Source organism: Rhinopithecus roxellana, chromosome 13, assembly GCF_007565055.1.
Source record: "Rhinopithecus roxellana isolate Shanxi Qingling chromosome 13, ASM756505v1, whole genome shotgun sequence".
Taxonomy (NCBI): Eukaryota; Metazoa; Chordata; class Mammalia; order Primates; family Cercopithecidae; genus Rhinopithecus; species Rhinopithecus roxellana.
Genome location: NC_044561.1, coordinates 111,545,636 through 111,572,641, shown reverse-complemented (window position 1 = coordinate 111,572,641; position 27,006 = coordinate 111,545,636).

The following is a 27,006-nucleotide window of genomic DNA, read 5'->3' as shown; positions in this document are numbered from 1 at the left end:
GGAGAGGAGTCATTACCAAAGAAGTTGACAAGTACATGGACAATTGTACATAGAGGCTGGAGCTCTGCAGGGGAGAACCATGGCTGCGTGGGAGTGTTGGAGAAAAGACTCAAGAAACCCTCCCAACATCACACTGCCTAGGAGATTATCACCATTTGCCCTTTAATGGGGAAACTGAGGCTCAGACATGTGAAGGAAGCTAAGGTCCCACAAATAGTGTGTGACAAGTTCTAGATTCAAAACCAAGTGTGGCAGAGACTGATGTGGCTCTCCAAATCCATTTCCTCTTCTTCCTAGGCACGCAATTCCCCACTCTCCTTGAGGTTACACACAGCCATGAGGCTAAGTTCCAGCCAGTGATACAAGAGGAGTAAGTAATGTGCACCACTCCCAAGGGTGCCCTGCACCAGCCCTTCTTGCTGTGTCCTGTTGCATCTAGCTTATGAAATCCAGAGGGACCTTGGAAGCCACATGTTGAAGGCATAGAGTCTCTGTCAGCCTGGATGCCTGAATGGCTTTGCGGAACAGAAAACCCCCACCCACTCCCAACCCTGCAACCAAGTGGACTTTCTGTAAGCAAGCAATACGCTTTGTTGGGCTGAGTCCCTGAGATGTCAGAGTTTCCCTGTTACAGCAGCCAGCACTGCCTAAACTAACATAGCAGATCTCCCTGCTGCAAGCTTATGCTTTATCTACTGCCCCTTAGGAAGATTCAATGACTCCCTAAAACATTTTATAAATAGACACCATTGGGAGCTAAGCGCAAAGATGCTCAGTGTCCTTCACAGATACCTTCTCAGTCAGGCCTTGTTCATAGTCACTGTGAATCAGCCCTAAATTGTCCTCCAGCCCTGGCCCTACCCCCTCTCCCCTCTTAAGCTGGAACCAAGGTGCTCCATCTCTGCACTGGAGGATGGTGAAGGAGGGAGCAGAGGAGGTATCTTCCTGAACCAGCTCAAAACTGTGGCATTGCGTTTTCCATGGAGGTATGCCTGGTGGCATGGAGGAGGAAGGGGAGCCCTGGAATTTGAGTGAGAAGTCCTGCCACACATCCTGGGGATACCACAGGTCAGTGTCTTGGGCTTCCATATCCTCCTCCATAAAGTTGATAAATGAAACTACCTTGGCACAATGTCCGACACACGAACAACAAACAGCTTCAAACCTACCTGCAAATGGGAAGCTTCTCAGAGTGGGAATGGCCTGAAGAAAGATGGAAAGACCTGCAGGGCGTGGTGGTTCATGCCTGTAATCCTAGTACTTTGGGGAGCAAAGGCAGGTGGATTGCCTGAGTTCAGGAGTTTGAGACTAGCCTGGGCAACACGGTAAAACCCTGTCTCTACTAAAAAATACAAAAAAAAAAAAAATTAGCTGGGTGTGGTAGCATGTGCCTGTAGTTCCAGCTATTTGGGAGGCTGAGGCAGGAGAATCACTTGAACCCAGGAGGCGGAGGTTTCCGTGAGCCGAGATCACACCACTGCACTCCAGCATGGATGACAGAGCGAGACTCCATCAAGAAAGAAAGGAAAAGGAAAGGGCAAGGGAAAGGAGAAAAGACTCGACTCCAAGTCACTGAGTAGCTAGGCTGCTGAATTGACCAACCCCAGAACCACCTTACATCCAGAGTCTTCTATAGCCAAGCTAATTAATCATCCTCATTGTTTAAGACTATTTTCATTGAGGTTTTCATTACTTGTAACAAAAAAACATTCTGTCTCATCTGTAAGACAGAACGCATAACATCTCTGTGACCCTATATCTCAGCTGTAAAATGGCAACATCACTCACTTTTCAATGATGACTTAGCTAATGGGACAATCACAATCATCATACCCACCTTACCAGATTTCTGTGGGGACCAGGTGAGCCTGCATTTTAATGAGCTGTTTAAAATTGAAGAGCAATTTGCAAAGCTCTACAGAACTGGCAGTGTCCTTACAACTTACTTTACTCAAGTGGTTTTCCCATCTTTTGCAGATACTAAACCCTCTGCTTATGTAAAATGTTAGTGAAAGCCCAGTATCCCCTGTGGATGTAAGAAGACGACAGTTTTGCTCTAAGCCCAGCAGACTTCTAAGGAGTCTGGCTGAAGAGGCAGCCCTGCTCAGCTTTGTTCAGCGAAGCTCTGTGATGGGGTTGATTACATGAGTATATGGGAGCTGAACTGCTTGTCCTATTCAAGGGAGAGGAATTGAGACCTGAGGAAGAAAGGGAAGAGGGAAGCTGACGTTTGCTCCGCAGCTGAGGGATGTGATCCTCTCCCCAGCATCCACAATTTGGGTGGAATGGACCCATCTCCTTATTCTTGGTATGTGGGTGTTGTGGGGGATGCCAACAAGGGGGCTTTCTGATATTCACGGCAAGGAGGTCATGTGTCAGGGCAGACGCAGAACCCAAAGAGGCCAGAGTCTCAGAGGCAGGGGAGGGCCAGAGAGGAGCAGTAACTTTCTTGAGGTCACGTAGTGCTTCGAGGCAGGGCTGGGATTCAAACACAGGTGTAGCAGCGGGTGCAATGGTTCACGCCTATAATCCCAGCACTCTGGGAGCCTGAGGCAGGCGGATCATGAGGTCAGGAGATCAAGACCATCCTGGCCAACATGGTGAAATCCCGTCTCTACTAAAAATACAAAAATTAGCTGGGTGTGATGGAGCATGCCTATAGTCCCAGCTACTCAGGAGACTGAGGCAGGAGAATCGCTTGAACCAGGGAGTCGGAGGTTGCAGTGAGCCAAGATCACACCACTGCACTCCAGCCTGGCAACAGAGCAAGACTCCATCTCAAAAAAGCAAAACAAAACAAACACAGGTGTACTTGATCCCAATGCACTGCATTACATGCACCCCACTTGATGTGGCTGCAGTCACCCAGACACTCCTGCCACTCACCTGATTTGCTTCCCTGCTGCACAGCCTTGTCCCCAAGGAGGCCTCTTAGCTTCATGTTTGAGAATCAAGAGTCCACAGGACCACGAAGCTAAGCAAGGCTGAACCTTACTTGGTGCCTGGAAACGGTGTGTGGTGAGTCCATAGTGTGCACGCATAGTGTCTGTGCATGCACACACACAAGGGTGCACACACTCCTCTTGGAAGTGTTGGGCCTGCCTGGAAACCTCTGCTGAAGTGAAAGCCTCTGAGCTGGACTGCACTGCTCTAGGCACGGAGACTTTCCATAGTACTCCCTCTCCTCCTTAGACTCCTCTAGCTCCTGTCTTCTGGGTAGGGAAGGCTGGCTATGGGCTTAGGAAGGGTGGTTATAGGATCCCTGTCTTAGGCCAGGATTCCCCAGAGGCAGACACTGAGACCAGGATCTGAGAATAGCGGTATATTTAGGAGGTGGTTCCAGGTAAGGCACCAGGTGTGGGAGAGTGATATAGGGAATAAAGACAGCCAGTATGGGGTCTGTTCATGAGCTGGGGACCCCTGTAGGCAACTGGGCTTCGATCCACTGCAAACCTCTAGGAAATGGGGTGGAACATGCCTCAGAGCTGTCCCAATAAAGAACAATTCCTGTCTTCATTGGCTAGGGCCATCAACCTTCAGCGCTTATGGTCTGCCCTGCATGCAATCCAAGGGAAAGTCTCAGTTGAACAGAGTAAGATTCCATCAGCAGGAAGCAGAATTGGGAGAGGATGCATGGAGAGGGCACTGGCAGAGTCCACTGGGATCTCATCCTTCTGTCTACCTGCCAATCTGGAGCTCCCTGAGAAATTATCTACCCCCATCCTCCTACCTGCCCCAGGCCCTACCTTTAACTATGTGGCTAAGAGCTTGGACTCTGAGACAGACTGCCTAGGTTCAAATGCTGCACTTAAAAACTGTGTGGCCTCCAACAGCATGCAGAACTTCCTGAAGCCTCAAGTCCCTTCTCTGCAACATGGGGTTGATGTTTTCCAGGTTGTGCAGCTGTTGTGGGGGTAGAATAAGATAATCCATGTCCCACTCTCAGCATAGAGCCTGCACACAGTAAGCACTTGCAAAATGCTGGTTATCACCCAGAGCTGTCATGTACGGCTGTGGAGGTTGACCCTTGTACCAACGCACCTAACCAAGGGGAGCCAAGGGCAGCTGGAGTCCAGACTCAGCTCCCTTTCCTCATCAGGCTCCTCAGTGGGGCTGCCTCAGTTCAGGGGAAGGAGTGCCTCATCCTCAATGGCCATCAAAGGGGACACCTTGCTATCACCTATTTTCCTTGAGATAGTGCCTTGTTCTAAATCTCAGAGCTGCCACCTGGGCTACTGGTGTCCCTGAATATTATTAGTCTTTATTATGACTGCTCCTATTAATAAGTTAATTAATTCATGGAAAGTATCCCTTAAAGAGTAGAAAACGTATGCCAGTGTTTCAACAATTGCTCTAACCAGAAGCATTTCTCTAGTAGGTTAGGACAACTTAAGAGGTTATTTTGGTCAAGGACCCTTCAGTCCTCTAAACAGCAAGGCCCATGGCATGTCACCTGCTTCCCAGCCCCAAGGGAGCTGGCAACAACAGGTGGCTCCAGGAGCACTTGGAGCTATGAGCTGTGTGCCATTCACAGGTCCCGACACTACCAGTTGAACAGTCAAAGCAAAAGGTGATTTAATGAGCTTGCAAGGAAATACTTGACTCAGGACTTCTGGGAAAATATCTGTTTTTTTCTGGCACTGCACCCTTGGTTGCCAGTGGGGCATGGAGGGGAAGCTTCAGATTCCTTGGGAAATAATCTAAACAATGGGAGAGAGAGAAAGGAGGACACAAGATTGAGCCGGTCAACATTTTCCATGTGCCAACTTCTCCCCGACTCCTGCCTACTGTCCAGAGAGCTCTGTCCCTACATTCATGCTCCTTAAGGATGCAGCCCAGATCCAGGCACACCAGCCCATCTCCTCTCCTTAGTTATGAAGCAGTCACCCATCATATCCCATGGTCCTCAGGGGCCTGCCCCAGCCCCTCCAATCTCTTTATGTCCACTCTGAGCCTCCTCCAAACCTCTTCTGTTCATGCTTCAGGGATTCAAATAGACCATGCTACCTCTGAGAGCAAACCAGGCTCAGACCCTGAACTTGTCTGAAGTTTAAAACTTATGAATTTTAAAGTTGAAAGAGACCTTTCTAATTTTCTTCTCCCCACACTCCAAACCCTTTCACAAAACGATCTGAATTCCCACCAGGAGAGCATGCCGGAGTTCCCCTCCCAGTATGCACATGGAGATGCACATCCATTTCCCCAGGGTCCAGCCCCCACTCTGTGTTGTCAAGGAGACGGGAGCTCACAGCGGGAAGCATAGTGTTCAGCTTGGAAGACTTACTCTGTCCGCCTGGAACTACTCACCCCTGCCCAGAGCCAAACCTCCCACTCAATCCCTGGACAGTCTGTCTAGAACAACCTCCCACCTTGGTCCAGCATGACTAAGCAGGGCGTCAGGGCAGAGGTGAACCCCTCACTGCAAACCACCCACCTCACAGACCAGTCTTCCTTCACCTGCTCCCTGAAGTCTCTGAATTCTCTCCTCCTTTGGGAAGAGCTTCCAAAAGCCCAATGCAAACACAGATGTTACCTGGGGCTGGGGCTGAAGCCCTGTTTATAGAGCCATGTTCACACACACTGCACACACTCATGATTGCAGAATGACCAGGGACACATACACATGCAGCCCACACAGTCGCTGAAGCTTCAACCATAGGAAAGGAAAAAAATCATAAAAAATCATTGCACACACCCATACTATTTGGGCACATATATTTACCCCCTTGCCCACATACATACACATGACCATGATGATGCACATGTGCACATTCCCACCTGCACACACAGAGATGCACAAACAGAAATGCAAGGTATATATGTGGTCACTCACCAATACATGTGCACATACATGCACAGGGCACACAAAGCACATGTCCAAGTGTATGTACACATACTGACGTGCACAGACATGCACACATCTTAAACGTGTGTGCATGCGTGCACATACACATACACACAAATACACACTCAGGCATTGCTCTGAAAGCCCAGATTAGAGGGAGTCCTGCTCCAGACTGGCTGGGGGGCTGCGGATGTTCCCGTGGAGAGTCAGAGTAATTAGTTCTTTAATTAAAGTCCCCTCGCTGCTCACTGGCCATGAGGACCAGCACACACACACCGGCACCTGGCTTGGATCGTGACCATCTCAGAAGCTGCAGATGGGCCAGGCTGATGCTGCCCAGAGGCTCGGTCTGGGTGGTAATTAGGGACAAGAACTCAGCTGAACAACTCGCAGCCAACCAGCCGTTTCATTTTTCTCTTTCAGGAAAAAAGGTCCTGCTGGCTCCACGGCTCGGCTTCTCCATGTCCTCATTATGCCTCTGGCTCAGGCTCTCCTTCCTGCCTGCCACACCCTGCATCCCCAACACACACACACATACACACACACAGAAAGGCCCAGGCCAGCACCAACCACAGCTTCCATCACAGCCTCACCCGGGGCCAAAATAGGAATGAGTGTAAGGTGCCTCACCCTCAGTCACCTACCACAGCCCCAGCCCACTTCCCACCCAAATACCTCCTTCCACAACCCCTCAAGACAAATTCATTGCTTCCACCTTGTGTGTATTAATGCCCTAGGGCTGCCCTAGCAAAATTCCACAGGCTGGGTGGTTTCAACAATTGAAATTTGTATTCTCACAGTGCTGAAGCCCAGAGTCCAAGCTGGTTCCTGTTGAGGGCTATGAGAAGTCTGTTCCACAGGAAGACCCTTGTGATGCAGGAAAGGTATGGGCTCATCCCTGAGGTCCCCAAAGCAAGCGGGATAGGATGAGACAGGTGGGAGGGCTGGGCAAAGATCAAACCATGAGAGGACTCGTAGGCCTTATCAAGAAGTTTGGATTTTATCCTGAGAGCAGAGTGGAGTACAATGATTCCTTTGTGTCCTGACTTTCCTGTGGAACCTGTATTGGAAGGGACCAGGGTGGAAGTTAGGAGAAAACAAGCCATTTTGCAGGGCCCTGTATCTCAATGCAGCTGAGCAGGTACACGTGTCATGGTGAGGTCATGCTCCACATTCCCAGCACATTTTAAATCACCATGGATTTTGATGTTCAAATAAAAACATTCCATTCCATTACTTTGAATGCCAATCCATTTCCACTCCTGTGCCTGTAAAAAAACAGATTGAACGTGGCACTGAGGTGATTTCCTAGCTTTAAGTCTGACCCCTCTTGAGCCCCCGAGACTCTGGAGTCTATAGGAATTTCAGGGAATTCCATAGAGCTGACGTGGATTATATAAATTGCTCAGCAAACTCCAGCCCCATGCCAAGCAGGGCAGGGTTGGTCCTCACCTTTCTTGCACCAGACAGGGGCTCCCTCTGCTTCCTGAACACACCAAGTTCTTTCCCATCTCGATGTCTCTGCATTTGCTGTTCCCAAAGCCAGGAACATTTTTCCGTTGGTTCTTCCAAGGCTTATTCCTCCTTCTCCTTCTGACCCTCACATCTGTCAGCCACTCAGAGAGGCTTTCCCTGATCACCCCATCCAAGGGTGGTCCCCCCGTAATAGCATTTGTCATCATTACTTCACTGGTTTATGCCTATATTGTCTGAGATGTCCCTCTCAAGATAAATTCCCTGAGGGCCTGGCCATGTATCTATCTTGTTTAGAAGAGAGGAGGTAGGAAAGAAAGAGGAGGAGGGAGGGGAAAAAAAAGAAAAGAGGAAAGGAGGGAAGAATGAAAGAAGAAAGGGAGACAGAGGGAAGGAAGGAGGGTAGATGTTTGGTGGTAAACATTCAAATGATCTTAGATTTTAGATTAGGGTTTCTCAATCTCAGCACTGCTGACATTTTAAACCAGATAATTCTTTACTCCGGGGAATTGTCTGGTACATTCTGATGATTAGCAGCATCCCTGGCCTCTACCATTAGATGCCACTATCCTACCATCCCTCCCACCGACCCCCACCCAGTTGTGACAACCAAAAGTGTCTCCAGACATTGCCAAATGTCCGCTGGAGAACAAAATTGCCTCCAGTTGAAAACCACTGTTCTAGAGGCTTTCGATCTGTTTTCAACAATCAAATTCTTATTTCAAACACACTTTTATATAGAAACTCAATATATGAAACACATTCCACTGGAGCTGCTCTGGGGCTCTGTATTGGTCAGCTACTGCTACACTAATGCGTGCAACAGGCACGCCAAAACTCAATGACTTCCCACCACAAGTGCTGGTTCTCATGCTCCTGGGTCTGCAGGTTGACTAGGCTCAGCTCATCTAGGCTGGGGTCAAGGGACTGGCTTTGCCTCCCCCTGAAAGTTGGCTGGAATTGGCTTCAGACCACAAACAAGGGTCAGGTCTGTTCCATGCATGGTCATGCTGGGCCTAATTTGGATATGCTTATCATGACAGCAGGTCGCCAGTGTGCATGCAGGAGGGCATGAGCCAGACAGCACAAATGTGTTCACAGCTTCTTCTTGTTTGAAGTCTACTAATGTTTCACTGTCACATGAGTAAACGCATAGGCAAGACCAACATCAATAGGGCAGGGAAATATGACTCCACCACTCTGCACGGGGAGGTGAGTGAAGCTTTCCTGAACAATAACCCATCTAGGCCAAGCCTAAGAACACACTGATCCAGACAGTTGAGGCTCACGGGAAAGGCCCCAGCTATGGTCCTACACTGACTTTTCCAGAATACCAATCCCTCAATGAGCCCCTGCCTGGGGCTAGACGAGCACGTCCCAGAGCTCTGAACCAAGGGACAGTCCACAGCACACGATCAGGAGTTGGAGCCCGTGAGGCTACCCCAGGCCTGTGTGCTGGGCGACATTCACTGCTTTCACCTTCCTGAGCACCTGCAAGCATGGCTTTCACTCAGCAAACATTTTCCCAGTGTCTGCTCACTGCCAGACACTGTCCAGAGCACTGGACATCCTGGGGTGAGCATGGAACACATAGCCAAGTGGATGAACGCCCCACTCCCCAGGGATGGCCCCAACAACCACACAGGAGTGTGCCATTGTCGCCAACAAATCTCCTCTGATGAACACTCCTGGCATTACTTTCTTCAGAATCTGTGTTTGGGGCCTCAGAAGGACTCTCTTCCTGTGGCAGCTCCAGCCCCTCAAATAGGGATCCTTTGAGATGGGGACTTGTCTCGTCAAGATAGCATCATGTCTAAATCGAGGCTGTGTCAGCAGCCCCATGAAAATGAATAATGGCCTCAATTATGACCCATATAACAGCCCAATAAAACCTAATTAAAATGATCCACATCCCATCTGCCAAGTGTAGGGCAAGGCAGCCAGGGAAAGTTGGAGGCCCAGTCAATTCAAGGAGAGCAAGTAACATGAATAATGATATTATTGTAAATAGATCTTATATAAGCATATAGTAACAGCACTATTATTATTATTACTATTGCAGCTAGCATTTATTATGTGCTTCCAGTGTGCCAGCCCTGGGCTAATGGAGCTATCCCTCATACACTGGACAGGCATCATCCCATTTAATTCTCACTAGCTTGCCAAAAATTAAGTGCTAAGCATTATTCCCATTTTACAGATGAGAAAACTAAGGCACAGAGAGGTTAAGTAACTTGCTCAAAGTGATACTGCTAACATGTTAGTAATGGAACCAGAAGGTCAGGCCCAGCAGTGCCTGGTCTGCAAAAGTTGTTCAGTATGTATATGACGGATGCATGAATGGATTTGGCCAAGAGTCTGTCTGGCAACCCAAGATGCCACACAGACAACCAACAAATGTTTGTTTAGCATTAACTAAATCCTAGGTGTTCTATTAAAAACAAAGTGTGGAGAAAGACAAGCCAGTCATTGAAATCTAATATGATTATTGCTATAATGAAGGTATGTACAAACACAATGGGTAGATGAGGGTGGGAGGGACTTAATTCTGCCTGGGAAATCAAGGAAGGCTTCTCATAGGAGGCAGCACTGAAGTTGAGCCTTAAAAGATGAGTGAGAATTTGCTGGACAGACAAGTAGAAGGCATTCCAGGCAAATGGAACAGTATATGTAAAGTTATAAGAGAGTCAGAGCCCAACATTTTCTGGAACTTACAAAGCTACATAGTATGAAATTGCAATCTCATAGTCTAGGCGGAGCATGACATGAGAGTCTGACAAGAAGGCTGGCAAAGTCAGCAGGTCAAGATCATCAAACACCTTTTAGACCAGACTCAGGAATTTCGATTTTGTCCCATAAGCAATAGGGAGCCATGGAAGATTTTAATCTGACCATGGAAGATACAGTCAGATTTGCTTGTTTGAAGGATTCTTTGGGTAGCTGGGCAGGAAATGTCTCAGGAAAGACATAAAAGAACAAATCCTGGGACATTTGGATATAGCATCCCCCGCAGGAGCACAGATCGCCAAATCTAAAATTTTATCAGAGAAAAACCTTAAAACAGGTCCAGTATGGTCAGATGGGCTGCCTCAGGACCAACTCCTACCTGGCACAAAAGCTAGAATTGGACCAGCACCCGCTGTCTCTCCCTAACTAACGAGTAGATTGCTCACAATATCTTTAAGCGGTTCTCCATAAGCCACCCTTGCCCACCCCCAGGGAAGATGACTTTTGAATCCTGGGTACCATCACAGGTCTCTACCTGCCGACAGAATGGCAGGAGATGGTACACACTGTCTCCTGCCTGAAGGCCTGAAGTTCAGGAAGCAGCTGACTCCTCCGAATGGATGGATCTTTAAAAAACCAAGAACACCAAGGTCACAGGCATGTGAGACAGATTGGTTAAAAAACGGTCTCTGTCATTGCCTTTGTCATATCAAATGATGCTGCTCTTTGACCCAGGAAGAGGTTCCAAATGCATAAATAGAGCAATAAACTCAGCATCGGTGTTTTGATAAAATGAGAGAGGGGGGAAATACGTATTATAAACACCACCTCCGGGAAGCGCAGTCAGAAACAGTTATTAAACATTCTGTCACAAGCTTGGCAGCCAGCACTGTCCACCCACCCGGCACTGAGTTCCTAATAAAGGCGGCATCTTGGAATTTGTCTCTCTCGAATGCATAATTTACTAGTCAAAAAGCAGCGGTAATACATTGCATTTTCATAAGGGGCTCTGAAGCTGTCTAATTTCCCTGAGCTGCAGGACGACAGGAGGCTGTGGCCACTTGCGGGGGCCTCTTTATGCATTATGGATAGAGGCTTTGCAATTCAAAGTGACAGCTCAGCCTCCCTGTCGCCCACCATCCAAAATCCCAGATCATATTGGAAGGCCTAGAACTAAAGCATGGGTCTGCCCCCAAAGCCTACAGCCCTTTGGTGCCTAGAAATAAGTGTGAGAGAGAGAGAGAGAGAGAGAGAGAGAGAGAGAGAGAGAGAGAGAGTGTGTGTGTGTGTGTGTGTGTGTGAGAGAGAGAGAGAGTGAAGATAGAGAAGGAAACAGAAATCATTGTCTGGGTCTTACCAAACATAATCAGATAACAGCCTGACCTATCACTTGATAACATATTTGTGAGATGGGGCAAAGAACAAGTAGGCAATGACTGGATAGGATCAATCAGCCCCATGCCGCAGACAAGCCATCAATGTCCTCTTCAGCCCCAAAAGTTAGACAAACACTGACTTCTCTGCAACCTGGATTACAAAGTGTGTAGGTGCATAACACTAACAATCATGGCAACTGGATTGGAAAGGTCTTGGGGAGTCTTCACAGCCCCCTTATAGGGGAGGCAGAAGCAGAGGACAAAAAATCAGGCAAAGAGATGGGCACAGCCTTGGGCAGAGGCAGCTTGAGGTGGTGGAAAGAGTTTTAGACCAGGATGCAGAAGGTCTCTACTATAATCTCACCTCTCACAGCAAAATCCAGGGACCCCAGGCAAGTCCCTCCACTTTATCCAGGGATGGCCTAATCAAAAGCAAAACAGCTTAGTGTATTAGAAAGAGTACAGGACAAGGAGTGGAGAGAATTGGGTCCAAATTCAGCTCTGCAACTGACTCACCTGTGGCAGTGACCACCACAACACCAGGGGTTTTTCTCTGCTCAGATACATTTGGCCCTGGTGGTCAAATGTGAACAACTCTTCCTTCCTCGGGGCGAAAGGCCCAGCCCATTTCATTATACCCTGTCTTACCTTTTATGCAGAGAATGCAGAGCTAAGCTGCCTGGGTTTGTCTCAGCTCTGCCCTAACATCTCTAGGCCTCAGTTTCTCTACCTCTAAAATGGGAATAAAAATGTTACCCACTTCCAAGAGATATTAATGCCTGACCCAGGGGCAGAGGTGCCGGAGAGGAGGATCACAAGAAAAGCATGGCACTGAGATGGAGCTCAGAAGTTTCAGGCAAAGGAGGGGAGCAAGGGAGATTGTCATGTATGGGCTAAGTCAGGACAAGACAAAACAGCTCCTGGCAGTGCCTACGCCGATAGGGTCTTTCCAAATCCTGCATAGCCAGAGATGTCATGCCCAGCTTTCTGCTCCCAAACACACATCATCTTGGCTCTCTGATCCCATTCTTGAGGGTAAGTTGTCAGTGAGCAAGACCACAAAAGCCAGAGGAACATCCAGCCTCAGTAACAGCTGGGTCTACACAGTGGCAAGTGTGATCAATGCAGTCAATATGAAGAAAAGTGAAAAGAAACAATAACAATATCTAATAAGGAGGAGGAGGAGAAAAAGATTGCATTTCATCCTTACAACTATTCCCACAAGAATGAAGCTAGTTCTCTTCAACTTCTCTATCCTCCAGGGCTTCCCAGGCCATTGGTGGTGATAGACAAGCACTCAAGAATAACAGAGGTGAGTACCTCTTAATAGCTAGTCCAAGAATACCCCTGGGAGTAGGGACAGACTGTCTTGATAGAAACGCCTCAATAAGCCACTTAGCAAGGAGTCAACAAAGGAAAACAACTCAACTTCTCTGCATATGACAAGGAGGGGAATATTTGTTATTGAGAAGAAGGGGCAGGAAGGTTTAAAGAGGGAAAAGGTTGAGAAGGAAGAAGATAAAAAGCTAGGAAAAAATGGCGCTGAATGACACTGAGTGAAGCCCTGACGGTAGACTGGACTGGAGTCTATTTGAGAAGAGAATGAGAATATTTCCCTATGATATTAACCTCTCATCCCCAAAACACCTCTTCACTTGAGTTCTACTACACTCAGTGCACTCATAAATGCTTGGAAGATGTGGTGTTGTTCATGGACCTCAAAGAAGAGACTGAGTTTTCCAGTCTTAAGACTTAAATTCTGAGGGCTGTAGGCCCAAGGCAGAGGAGTCACTGAAAATATAACACCTGGAAGAAGACGCAGAGAACCAGGGAGAGTTTGGGGTAAATTTTAGATATAAAATGGGAGCACCAACCAAGCTTATCCAGAACTCAAAGGACCAGGAGGTACCAGACATCTGGAATCCATGGATAATCTCTGTCCAAAGTATATTCCTAGGATATAAATGAACTCCAATGGGAGCAACAGGGAAGGGTAGATAACTGCCAATGTGGGCCTTGGCAGGTAAATGATTAAGTTTCTCTGTCCATAAGGCCATTTATTCCAAGAAAAGGAAATGACATGTTCAAAAACACATAGTTATAAACAGGTATTGTGTGTGAGCATGGCAGCTGGTGCAGAGAACTTCGAGGGTTAGGGGAACACATAAACAAGTGGAAAGTTGAGCATGGAGTGGCAGAGGGGCAGGCCAGGACAGATCAACGTAAGTCTCACCGTGAATCAGAATTTTGTCCTGAAGAGTGAGGATCCCTTAAAGGACTTTTGTGAGTGTCCTGTCATGGCCAGATCGATGATAGAAGTTCAGAAGGGAGGAGAGCCTAGAGTCACAAAGACAACAGGTCCAGGGAAGAGAAATGATGCTTGACCCAAGATTGCAGCAGCCTAACAGACAGACAAACAATAATGACAAAACCAAAAAGAGACAAGAGCAAGATGGTGGAATAGAAGACTCCGCCGATCGTCTTCTCCCACCCCACAAGGACACCAATTTAACAACTACACACACACACACACAAAAAAAAGCACCTTCATATGAACCAAACACCAAGTGAGCACTCACAGTACCTGGTTTTGAATTTCACACCGCTGATGAAGGCCCTAAAGAGGTAGGAAAAGCAGTTTTGAATCACTGATGCCACCCCTTCCCCATCCACCAGCAGTGACAGTGTGGTATGGAGTGTCACTGTGCACTGGGGAGAGGGAGAGCACAGCAATTGTGAGACGTTGAATTCAGTACTGCCCTATTATAGAATAACGCAAAATGAATCCAAACGCAGCTGACCCCACCCACAGAGGGAGCATCTAAACCAGCCCTAGCCAGAAAGATATCGCCAATCCCAGTGGTCCCAACTTGAGTTTCACCACTGCAGGCTAAAGTGCTCTGGGGCCCTAAATTGGAAAGGCAGTCTAGGCCACAAGGACTGCAACTCTTAGGTGAGTCCTAGTGCTGAACCAGGCCCAGAGCCAGTGGACTGGGGGAGCATATGACCTACTGAGACACTAGCCAGGGTGGCTGAGGGAGTACTGGCATCACTCCTCTCCTAACCCCAGGCTACAGGGCTTGTAGAACCAAAAGACACCCTTCCTTCCACTTGAGGAGAGGAGAGGAAAAAGTGGGGAGGACTTAGTCTTGCATCTTGGATACCAGCTCAGCCATAGCAGGATAAGACACCTATCAGAGTCAATGAGGCCCTCTTTCTAGGCCCTAGCTCCCAGAGAACATGTCTAGACATACCCAGGCCATATGGGAACCCACTGCCTTGAAGGGAAGAACCCAGTCCTGGGAGGATTCAATAACTACCAGTTGAAGAGTCCTTTGGCCCTGAATAGCCAGCCCCAATACCCAGGTACTACACTGAGGGCCTTGGGTGGGAATCCAAGACTTGCTGGCTCCGGATGAGACTCAGCACATTGCCAGCTGTCATGGCTATCAAGCATAACTCCTGCTTGAGAAAAGCAGAGGGAAAAGTAAAGGGAGGAGACTTTGTCTTGCACTTCAGGTACCAGCTCAGCCACAGGGTGGGTAGAGCACCAAGCAGGCTGTTGGGGTCCCTGATTCCAAGAGTTGGCTCTTGGATGGCATTTCTGGACCTGCCCTGGGCCAGAGGGGGTTCCACTGCCCTGAAGGGTGAGTCCCAGGCCAGGCAGCATTCATCACAAGCTGACTGAAGAGCCCTTGGGCCTTAAGGGAACACTCCAGTAGTCTGACAGTACTTTCCATGGGCCTGTGGTGGCTGTGACCCCAGGGTGAGGCTCCTCTGCCTTTGGAAAGAGGAGGGAAGAGTGGGAAGGATAGTATCTTATGGTATGAGTGGCAGCTCAGCTGAAGTACGACAGAACATGAGGTAGATTTCTAAGGTTTTTTACTCTAGTCCCTGGCTCCTGGACAGCCCCTCTGGACCCTCATTCAGTTCTATGTCCTTCTACCATGTGATACTGTTTTCTGTTAAGCAGCCATCAGGTTTAGCAGCCCCTGTAAGCTGCTTGGCTTAACCAGGGCTTCTCTTTCTCCAGAGTCTGGAGAAGGTCAAATCTGAATCAAAAAAGACTGTGGTGACCGTGGTGTTCTTCACGTCCCATCAAGATTTCTGCTTCACTGTAGATGTCAAGATAGATACAGATGGGAAGACATCCCTCTGCTGGATTAAATCTGCTTTGAGAGGAGGTGGTTACAACACTGTAGCCTGGGAATTGCTGGCCCAGCTACCTCACTCACAACCGCAAACATTGTTTCTAGAGGGCACATACACCCAGACTTTTGGAATCCAAAGGGTAATCAATTAAAGTGATCGCCTTTGCTGTGCATGGTTGGTGACAGATGGGTTTCTTAGGCTGGGTTTCCCAGAAGCAGACCCTGAGAGGAGGATTCAAGGCCAAGTAGTTTATTTAGGAGGCAATCCCAGGAATCAACAGTTAAAAGAGTAGAGAAGTGAGACAGGAAGGGAAGGAAAACAACAGAGTGTGTTGCTGAGTAGTTTGTTGCCATGGATAACTGAGGCTCAATCTCTAAGGAATTTTAGGAAAGAGGAGAGTGTAGAACAGCTCTCGGTGTTACCTTATCCAAGAGGCAAGGAAATTGGAGTACTTATCCTCCAACCTTTTACATATCAGGCTGGACAATGGCCTCCAATTATATCACACTCTGATCCCTAGAACCTGTGAATGTGACCTTATATGGCAAAAAAAAAAAAAAAAAAAAAAAAAAAAAAAAAAAAAACGGGGGATTTTGCAGATGTAATTAAGGACTTTGAAACGTGGAAATTTTCCTGAATTATCCAGGTGGACCCTAAATGCAATCACAAGTATCCTTATAAGAGGGAAGCAGAGCAAAATTTGACACAAACAGAAAGGAGAAGGCAACATGACTATGGAAGCAGAGATTGGAGTGATGTGGCCACGAGCCAAGGAATGCCAGCAGCCACCAGAAGCTAGAAGAAGCAAGGATCAGATTTTCCCCTAGAGCCTCAGGGTGGAGTATGGTCCTTCTAGTATCTTGCTTTCTGCCAAGTGATATTGATTTTGGATTTCTGTCCTCCAGACTGTGAGAGAATAAATTTTTGTTGTTTTAAGCCATCAGGTCTGTGATATTTAGTTATAGCAGCCACTATATACTAATACACCCCATTGGGTGTGTTGTATTACTAATACACCCCATCGAGTAGTGGGTGAGGGCTCCTCCCAGGGGCATTAATTGTCTGCACATCCAGCATTCCCCAGAAACAGAGAAAAATATCTCTGGCAGAGTCACAGATGCTTGCAATGGCATGCCAGTGTGCACCTCCTGCAACAATAAACGCTAAGGGACTATGGGTGGGCCACAAACATCAGTCTCAGCAGGCAAGGCCTGGGTTGGGCTGTGACACTGCATTAACTCCTGAGTTGTACAAAGCAGGGGGCTCCTCTGGTTGAGGTTGTCTGGGTGGCTCCAAGATGAAGTTCTCACCTTTCTCTGCATGGGAACAGCCTAATCTGCCCAGGTGCTTGGAGTTAAAGCCCCAGGGAGTCAACGTGTCAGAATACTCAAGAACCAGGCATGGGAGAAAGATGCCTGCATCCACCAAACCCAGCCTCCCCAGCTGGCCAGATCTGCCCCGGAAACCACCAGCCACACCTTCTGGGTTAAGGCTTTGGAGAAGAAGCGTATAAGCTGGCTCCCATCTCCTAACACCCCAGTTATTAATCAATGTTATACCCAAGAAAAAGGTTCTTTGGCCAAACAAGTTTGAGTCAAGCAGAATCAAGTAAAGTTAGACTGACTAACTCTTCAAGAAAGGAATATTATGCAATTTCCCCAATTTTTTGTTACAGATTTTTTTGTGTGACTATCTCATGAGATTTGTTTCATGAAGCATACCTGAAAGTGATGAGATAGAAGACAGCCAGAAAAAGGAGGCAATGCAAAGGCCAGAGGCATGATTGCTACCAGGGTTGGGGGATGTTTACAGTGGGCCGAGACCCTGACCTGGGTGCTTTTGAGGGTTGTCTCCTCTACCTTCCCCACTCCAGGAAGAAGGTATTGGGGGTTCCCATTTCACAGGTGAGCAAATCGAGGTTCGACAAATAAATGGTGGCTGGATGTGCAGAGCTAATCCTGCCCATGGGATGACAAAGGCAGCTCCCCCTGGCTGGGTGGGGGTCATCTGAGGATTATCCAGGGAGGAAGAAGATGAACTACACTCAGGTGAATCATAACCTGGCCTTGGGGCTTTCATAGGTTGACTCACGGCTGGAATTTGAGGGTCAGGACAAGTCTGGCAACCTGGCTAATAATGAGGAAGAATAGAATGTCAGGGCTTGGGTCAGCGTGGCTCCCTAACTTGTCTGCTCCCTTCATCCCCATGTGACCACACCTGAGACTGTCCACCTGAACACTGAGCCAGGGGGATCATAATGGAGGGGCATGGCTGGCATTGTGGGGCTTCCTGTCCTGGTTTCTGCTGGACTGATCTCATCTCTGCTTCATCATCAAAAGGAGTGAAGTGAGCTGATGGATACTAGAAGGGAGCAGGTTAAGATGGATGGCTGGTGTGTGTGCCTTCAGGCCCCTCAAACTCCTGGCTGTGCAGGGAAGCCCCTCACTGCCCCTCCAGCATCCGCTGACTTTGGCCCCCAGCCCCTGCTCAGCCCAGAGCCTACAGATGTCTTTGCTGCCACTAAGCCCACCTGCCCCTCAACCGGGTCACCCAGGCACAGCATCTTCATATCCAACGACAGACTTTGTTACAGATGCAGAGACCAGGTGAGGGGCAACCATACTTTACAAACATGGCCAAGGGAAAGTCAGAATTCTCCAAGCCTGGTCCAGAGAGGATGTGTATGCTGCATCTGGCTGAGGTACCTTGGGATATTAGACCCACAGAGTCAGCTGAGGTTGGAAAACCAGGTAACAGCCAAGTTCTGGGGCTGGCAGGAAAGGGATGACTGTTGTGAAGCCTCAAACAAGGATCACGGAGAAGTGGGCAGAACCTGACTTGCTGCTGCCTCTGCAACATCTTGCTACTCTAAGTGTGACCCCTGGAGCAGCAGCAGCAGCCGCAGTGCCTGCAGGCTTATTGGAATTGGCCAATCTCAGCCCCATTCTATACCGAGTCAGAATCTGCATTCCAACCAGATCTCCAGGTCATTAGCGCACGTTCAAGTTTGAGAAGCTCTGTCTGTGCATATCTAAGCTTCTCTTTCACCAGAACTGGAGGCATGAAGGAAGCAGGAGGGAATGAATTCTCTCCCTGCCTCCCTCCCCTTACTCTCATAGGCTTTCTTAGCTGCCTGGCGAACCCATACCTTCCTCCCACCTGGTAAGAGTGGGGACCAACTACTGGGACCCCTGCAGGGTCCCTTTGCCTCCCTCTTCACCGTTGTTCAGCTCAATGATCCCAGGCCTAAGGCGGCCTGAGTGGGAAACCAGCTCGCCTCCATGGCCAGCCCACACTCTCCCTGTTTGGCCTGTGGGCTTCTCAGGGGTACCCCTGCCTCCATCTGGAAAGAACATGGGGGCAATCCCTCCACCCCATTCTTTTATGTCTTTGTAAAATGTTTAGTGAAAAATTGCCGACTATGTAAATCAGAGATCATTAGAGGTTGGGTTTTTCCTTAAAGAATGGATTCAGCAAAATGTTGTTTTCTCCCCAGCTCTGGGTCTCTATTTAGGGGATTGGAGCGCTGCTTATTTATTTATTTATTTATTCATTAGCTGGGCCCACAGTCAAGGAGAAGAGAGCAGGGCTATTAATCTTTCCTGTCATCCATTCACAGATGTGGAGTTCACACCACAGCAAATGTGAAGTCAGCAGTACACAACCACAAGGTGGAAATTTCAAGAGAAACAAGCTTAGAGAAATAAAAAAAAAAAGGAAGGGAGTGGGGGTGGGGTGGGGGAGACAGAGATGTGGAGACAGAGCCCATTTAAAATACAGTGTCTAAGCCTCCCTGGGCGCTTGTGTGTGCTGAGGATAATCTTGTTCTCAGCATGGAGGTGCCATTGATATGTTAATAATAATTTTCTTTTCTCTTCATCCTAAAGAAATGAAGTTTGCAAACTGATTCTGATGAAGTAGGTCTGACTCTGTGTGTGTGTGCGTGCGTGCGTGCATGTGTGTTCACAGACAGACAGACACACACACACATACACTCCCTTCTCTACCTATTTATGGCATCAACTGAGTAGGTTCTGGAAATCTCCATAGAAAGGCAAATAGTTGAAGGCTTTAAGTGCTCCTTTTGGCATTGATGTGATTGCCAAATCCTGGGGTGGAGAGATGTCTCAGTGGCTAAAGAAAAAACCTGGCAAAGTCATAAGCAGCTCTCACTTTAGAGTCCTAACATGGGGAGAACCCACTCTCCAGCATCCCTAAACCAGTACTGATCAGGGTGGAGTAGATCAGAAAAATCAGCCCTCGAGCCTCCTAGAGCTGCTGTCCTCCTAAGCCTGGTGATCTGCACGACTCCCAACGCAGGTGTGCCCGATCGTGCTGCGGAGTCGGGCTGCCTACTCCCCTGCCTCAGTTTCCTTCTTGCTCTGTTTCTGCTTTGGAGGCTGAGGTCCTGATACTGTAGCCTTGTGCTTGTCAGCTCTTTCCCCCTCTAGGCCTGGAGAGAATGGGTGGCCAGAGCCCTAAAGTATACCACCTTATCTGAAGATTCCAGAAACCCTAGTGCTGTACCCACTGCTCAGGCCAGGCTCACTGTTCGTTGATCCTAACCTGGTGCAAACCTGCCTTCATCCTTTATCTTGAGTTGCTGCCATTCCAGTGGGGTCCTCTCCCCCTCATCTGCATCTTCTGCCCTCTGGTCTGAGATGCAGAAGTCCTAGCCATGCAGCCCCACCCAGGCATAGCCACATCTCAGACAGGGAAGCCTGAGTCCAGTTCTGCAGGGCATTCGGCCAGCACAACCCTGAGAAAAAGCAGAGAAAGGCTGCCACTTCAGTGGTCACTCAAGCCAATAACTTCTCTCATCAGAATGTGAGCTCCTTAGGGCATCAAGACCATATTTATTCATCTCTGCTCCTTGACACTTAGTAGATCTCGGTGAACATTTGTTGAATTGTGTTGAATCCTGGGTCAAAATCAGAGCTGACAAAAAGGCTGGCTGCCTGGGAGCAGTGACTAGGTTTGTGCAGAAAGTACTGCGTGAGCTCAAGCTTTCCCCCCTGGGTTAAGGAAAGGATGGGAAGCATGCTGGGTGATCAGCAGAGGGCTGTGTTGAGCAGGATTCTGAGGCTGTCTCTGGATTCAGTGGGAAAGTTTGGTGATCCCTTAGCAAGTCTGCTATGAGCACAAGAAGGGGCAGGGTGATGTTTGCGCCTCACACTAAACATTAAAGGGTAGCTGCTCTGAGTCATGGAGCTTTGTCCCAAGTGTGGATTTGCAGGTCCTGTTGGAGCCTGAGAGCAGAAGGCACACGTTTGATGGGAAGAGGAGGAAGAACCAGACGTGGAGCCAAACCCACAACTCAAGGAGCCCTGTCTTAGGTGGGGGCCCCAGAAGGAGGCTGAGTGTGGGCACAGGACACTCTAGGACTGGAACAAGTCTTGAAATGCATAGCACAGGAACCACGAGTTAATGAGACAAAGCCAGGCTGCACCCCCACCATTCTAAACAGAGCCCATCCTGCCACTCATAGGATGTGGCAAACACACGGGAATCGTCCATCCAGAAAATCCCTGCCTCCAGAAATTCCAGCTCCTTTATTACCATGTTCATTTCACATCTGTAAAGTGGAAACATTAAAACCCAGTCCTAGAAGGAATTGAGAACACATTCATATTAATAGCATAGTGCCGAGCACAGTCCACTGCTGATGGATGCCAACTTCCTGAATGGTGATGAGATGCCCAACATGCCACCAGCACTATCCTGCCAGCCTCTTCTCTCAGCTCCCACCACCCAAAACCCCATGTTCTCTCTTACCTCTGGCCTCTGTTCATGCTTTCCTCTGTCGGTGATCTCTCCCCACACCTTTGCCAAAATTCCTGAACTCACTATTTAGGTCTTGGAGTAGACACTGCCTACTCCAGGAAGCCTTCCCTGATCCCACCTCCCACCAAAGCCAAGCACTTACTTCTGTCACAGTATTGTCACACTACATTGTCATTGCCTATTTATATGTTCATCTGTTTATGTTTCTCTTTCCCACTAGACAACAGACTGGCAAACTTTTTCTACAACAAGCCAATAGGAAATAGTTTAGGCAGTAGGGGCCATAGAGTCTCTGTCACAACTACTAAGTGCTGCCATTGTAGTGTTAAAATAGCTATAGACAATATGTAAACAAATGAGCATGGCTGCATTCCAATAAAACTTTATTTACAAAAACAGATGGTGGGTCATATTTGGCCCACAGGCAATAGTTTACCAAACTCTGCACTAAGAGGGAGAGCTTCTCAAAGCAGAAAATGTTTCCTATTCAACCATTCCTTACATAGTTCCTAGCACAGAGAAGGTACTTGATACTTAATGAACAAAGGAACAGTGTTAAAAAGGTTGTTTGCAAACCCTGTCATGACCTGATAGGAATAAATGAACCCATCACATTCCTGAAGCATAGAGGGGCTGCCTAAGCATTATGCCTTAGCCTGAATATTGCTGGGCCCATTGCATGTGCTAGACAGTGTGCTGAGCCTGGAGTGTGCCCAGGGTACACGCCACATCTCCAAGCAGGACACCCTGTCCTGTTCCTCAATCTTGCCTCTCTCCCTACCTGTCCAGATCCCTGCCATTTCTAATAGGCGGGCACCAATATTGCTTCCCCTGGTACAGCTGCTTCTCTTGGACACTGCTTCTGCCACCACTGAGTACGCCATATCCTACCCGCTGCCAGCCACAGTCATTTCAGATGTCTGGGGCCACAGGGGTTCAAAGCCCCATGGTGAAGACCTGTGATCTGGGGGAAAACAAAAACCTCTTCCTCTTCATGTTTAATTCCCCCAGAAGGGACTCACAGCACTGGTGTTTAGGCCCCAACATCTCGCAATGTTTTCTTGGAATAATCAACTCTCCCCAGGGACTAGTCGTGAGTCAATGGTGGGGATAGAGTCACACAGGGAAGAAACCAGAGACGTCCATCATGGAGTTCTCAGAAATGCCCCTCTCTTCAAGGACTGTGATTGTGTTATTTGGATAAGCTCCTTGGCCCAGCTCTCTATTACCCCAGAAGGAGCTCACTCTCCTAAGAACCCTCAGTTCCTCCTTTCAGTAGCCCCTGCTGATTCAGCCCAGCCATCTATCAGACATTCCTAGATAAATACAAACCTTCACTTGCACACAACATAGGGTTTAACCCCAATACCTCAACCTCCCACCCCCTCTGGGTAAATATGGTAGACTCTGTCTCAATTCTTACTCCACCATACTAAGATTAGACATCTCAACTTTTGCCATGTAACCTGCAGTGCCTGCAGTGCCCTCCCACTGGGAGAAAAGTTTATGTCTCTACCCCATGGATGTTTAGCTTGGCCACGTGACTCACATTGGCTAATAGGATGATAGTAGGCATGACCAGGTAGAAGCCTCATGGGTGCCCAGATGGTTTACCTGCCCTCTGATCTCCTCCTGTTCTCCATGGGAAGCTCATGCTCTGGAGAGTCACTGCTCCAAGGAGAATAAAGCTCTGTGGAACAGATCTGAATCCCACATCCTCCCTGGAGTCCAGCCTGGCCGAGCCAAAATCTCCTGAACCCCAGCCAACCCACAGACCCATAAGAAAGAAAAATAAATGCTTGTTGTTTTTTACCACTGACTTCGAGGTGCTTTGTTATGCAGCATTATAGTAGCAGTGACTAAAATAATGAAGTAGGAAACTTGCTCCAAACCTTCCTGGTGGGCTTCCAGGGACTGACTTACCAGGTTAATAAAATGCTTGGAGGTACTTACCTCCCTATACTTCCCTGCAACAGTTCCAACCATTTGGATCTGGCTGTACTCTCCATTCATCCAGTTACTGGGAAAGCTCTGAGCTTTAGAAGTCTTTCGTTTTCAGTTGGTTTTTACTTTTTGAACATCTAAGCAGGCTATGGAGCTCTGTGGAGGCTCCCCTGTTCACTGCGGGCTTTGAGGAGGGAGTCTGGCTTGGCATCTTCTAAAGATGATGGAAAAGTTAATTGTATAATGGTTCTCATTAACAGACAGGGCTACATAGTCAGAGCTATCCTTGAGTCAACTGCTTATGGCAAATGAATGGAGAATTACAGCTCTTGCCTCCATGATTCGTGACTGAAAGAACAATTTATTCAGAAATATCCACTGATTTTAGGAGGAAAAAAAATCTCATTTGAAATTATCAGGCATTAGCCTTGATTCCACAATTCCCAGCATAGTCTAGTTTGGCAGGTGTGAACCAGAGCCTTTGAAACTCATGAATTGGGTGAGCCCATTGGAGCAAATCTCAAATGCAAATTCCTTCTGTCTGACATGAAAGCTTGTTGAAAAGTTGTTATGCTAGATTTTGCAAAAAAAAAAAAAAAAAAAAATCGTTGTAATTATTCACTTCTCATATCCACATCCCTTTGCAATTTGCCTTTGCAGACCTTCCTATCAAGAGACAGAGATTTCCCCACACTTTAAATCTGGACTGACCTGGTGATTTGACTAGTGGAATTCAGAGGAAGTAATGTTGTCCCACTTCTACTGCATGCTTTAGTTTGTTCTCTTGGAACCCTGCCTAGCCTTCATGTGAACAAGCCTGGCCTTCTGGTGAGAGATGGCATGAAGCACCAATGAGTCGTCCCAGCTGAAGTCTTCCTAGACAAGTCAACACAAAGCTTGCCCTAGACCACATGGGTAAGTCTGGCCAAGACCAGAAGAGCCACTCAGCTGAGCTCAGTCCATATTGCCAACTCAAGAGAATCATGAGCTGAGTAAATAGTGGTTGTTTCAAGCCCCTGATTTTAAAGTAGTTTTTATGGAGCAAAACTGATACAACTGTCATTACTAAGAACTCATTAGGACTACCTCACACCCATCAGGATGGCTACTAGAAAAAAAAAAAAAAAACACAGAAAATAACAAATGTTAGTGAGGATGTAGAGAAATCAGAACTCTTGCACACTATTGGGGGGAATGTAAAATGGCATAGTTACTGTGGAAAACAGTAAGGCAGTTCCTCAAAAAATTAAAAATAGAATTACCATATGATCCAACAATCCCACTTCTGGATATACAGCCAAAGTCATTTCAATCAGTATGCCGAAGAGATGTCTGCACACCCATGTTCACTGCAGCATTATTCACAATAGCTATCACATAGAAGCAATCCAAGTGTTTATCAATGGATAAACAAAATGTGGTATATACATACAATGGAACATTATTTAGCCTTAAAAAGAAGGAAATTATGATACATGTTACGACATGGATAAACCTTGGGGACATTATGCTAAGTGAGATAAGCCAGTCACAAAAGGACAAATATTATATGATTCCACTTATATGAGTTGCTTAGAATAGTCAAATTTACACAGATAGAAACTGGAATGGTAGTAACTGGGGGAGGGGAGAGGAGGGTAGGCAGGGGATGGGAGTTATTGTTTAATGGGTACAGAGCTTTAGTTTTGTAAAGTGAAAACAGTTTTGGAGATGGATGAGGATTTGGTGATGATTTGCATAACAGTATGAATAGACTTAATACTACTGAAATATACTTAAAAATGGTTAAGATGATAAATTGTATATGTGTATTCTATCATAATTTTTAAAAGGTAAATGCATTCAGATGGTATTGGGAACTTTCTAGGAGTGACTAGTGTTCAGAGAATCCTCAGCCAATCTGTGAAAAGGCATGAACTGCAGCAGAGGAGAAAGGAGGCACAAACACCACTGGGAAATACCAGTGGGATGGCAGGTAGTTCAGACAGGACTCAGAGTAGACGGACTGTGATGGATGTACTCTACTGTGAGTAGAGGGAATGTGTTGGATGCTGAATTCATCAGGATCCTTTGGTTGCAAGTGACAGAAAGCTAATTCAAACTAGCCTAAAGTGAAAAATGAGAATTATTTTCTGCCATGGCTGAGAGCAGTACATGCTCAGGCACCTCATAGAACTGAAGAAGGACCTGCCAACAAGACTGGGTCACCAGGTTTTACTTTCTCTCCTCTTCTTTGTTCTCTCCTAGAGCTCTGGCTGTGAGCAACCCCTCACCTCCTTCCAGATCAGCTACCCCAGAGGCATGTCAGCTTCTCCAGCTTCTAACTGGAAATGCTGGGGAGGCACCTGCTTGGTCTGACTTGAGTCCGAAGGTCCACTCCCAGACTGATCAAAGTCTAGGGCAATGGAGGATTCTGATTGGCCAGACCTGGGTCAGGTGACCCTGTGGCCAGGATGGGCGTGAGAATTGCTTCAGAGAAGCAAATGAGGATGTTTGCTGGGCAAACACACACAGTGACTACAGTCCATAATGGATGCTATTATATTAGAGTGAGGGTCATTAAGGATCATCATCCCCCATGCTGAGGAAGGTCCATATACCTACCCTCAGTACAGCGGAAAGGTAAAGAGCTCAAGCCATGGAGAACATTAGGCATCACGACTAGCAGTGTGAATATGGACAAGATCTTCACCTTTCAAAGCTTCCATTTCCCCATTTACAAATTGAACTATTACATGGCTGACGCAAGAGTGAAAGATGAGAATGTTTATAAATTGTTTCCCACTGTGTCTTGTACCTTATAAGCATCAAAAAATAAATTCATAATAGCAGTAATAAAAATGACTATGAATATTGCCTACAATGTGTTTTCTTTGCTGTCTGCCCCCATGGGACACCAGGAGGCAGATCTCTATGGCTTTCATTCATTCTTTCAAGCCCCATCTGAGCACTTCTGTATGCAGCCAAACCCCAGAGTATAGTTAGGTGTTGGTTTTCATATGGTTAGTGCCTGGGCCAGGACCAGAGTGAGGCCAGTGAGGGGCCTACAGTATAAAATTCCAGGAGGCTTCACTCTCAAGGCCGTGTAAGTACAGGTCCAAGTACTCGCTGGCTTCGCCCTAGTTCCAGCCTAGCCTAGCCTACTGGGTTAGAATCATTTGTGGATCTTGTTAAAAGTACATTCTCCGGTGAAATCCAGATCTAGGAAATCTGAATGTTCATAGGTGGGCCTGGGACTTTGAGAAGGTCTCATTCCTAGGAATTCTTCTGTTGTCCATGCTGGGCTGGCAACTAACTTCTAAGGACAGGGCTGTCCAGTGTGCTAATGCAGTGGTTTTCAAAGCATGTCTACAAAGAGGATTTCTGCAGAGACACCTCTGGGTACCACGGCGGGGAGGGCTTAGGAGGCAAGTGAGAAGCACCCTGCACTGACCACTTCAACGGTGTTTAAATTTCATGGATACCATACTGTCACTCAAATAAGATGTCACTTGATAAAACGGTTTCATCACTTTAAAAGAAAGTTTGAAAACTTCTGGGCTAGAAGTGTTAAAGAACTTGACATGCTTTTTTTTTTTTTTTTTTTTTTTTTTTTTTTTAATGAGATGGAGTCTCGCTCTGTTGTCAAGGCTAGTACAGTGGCGTGATCTCGGCTCACTGCAATCTCCACCTCCTGGGTTCAAGCAATTCTCCTGCCTCAGCCTC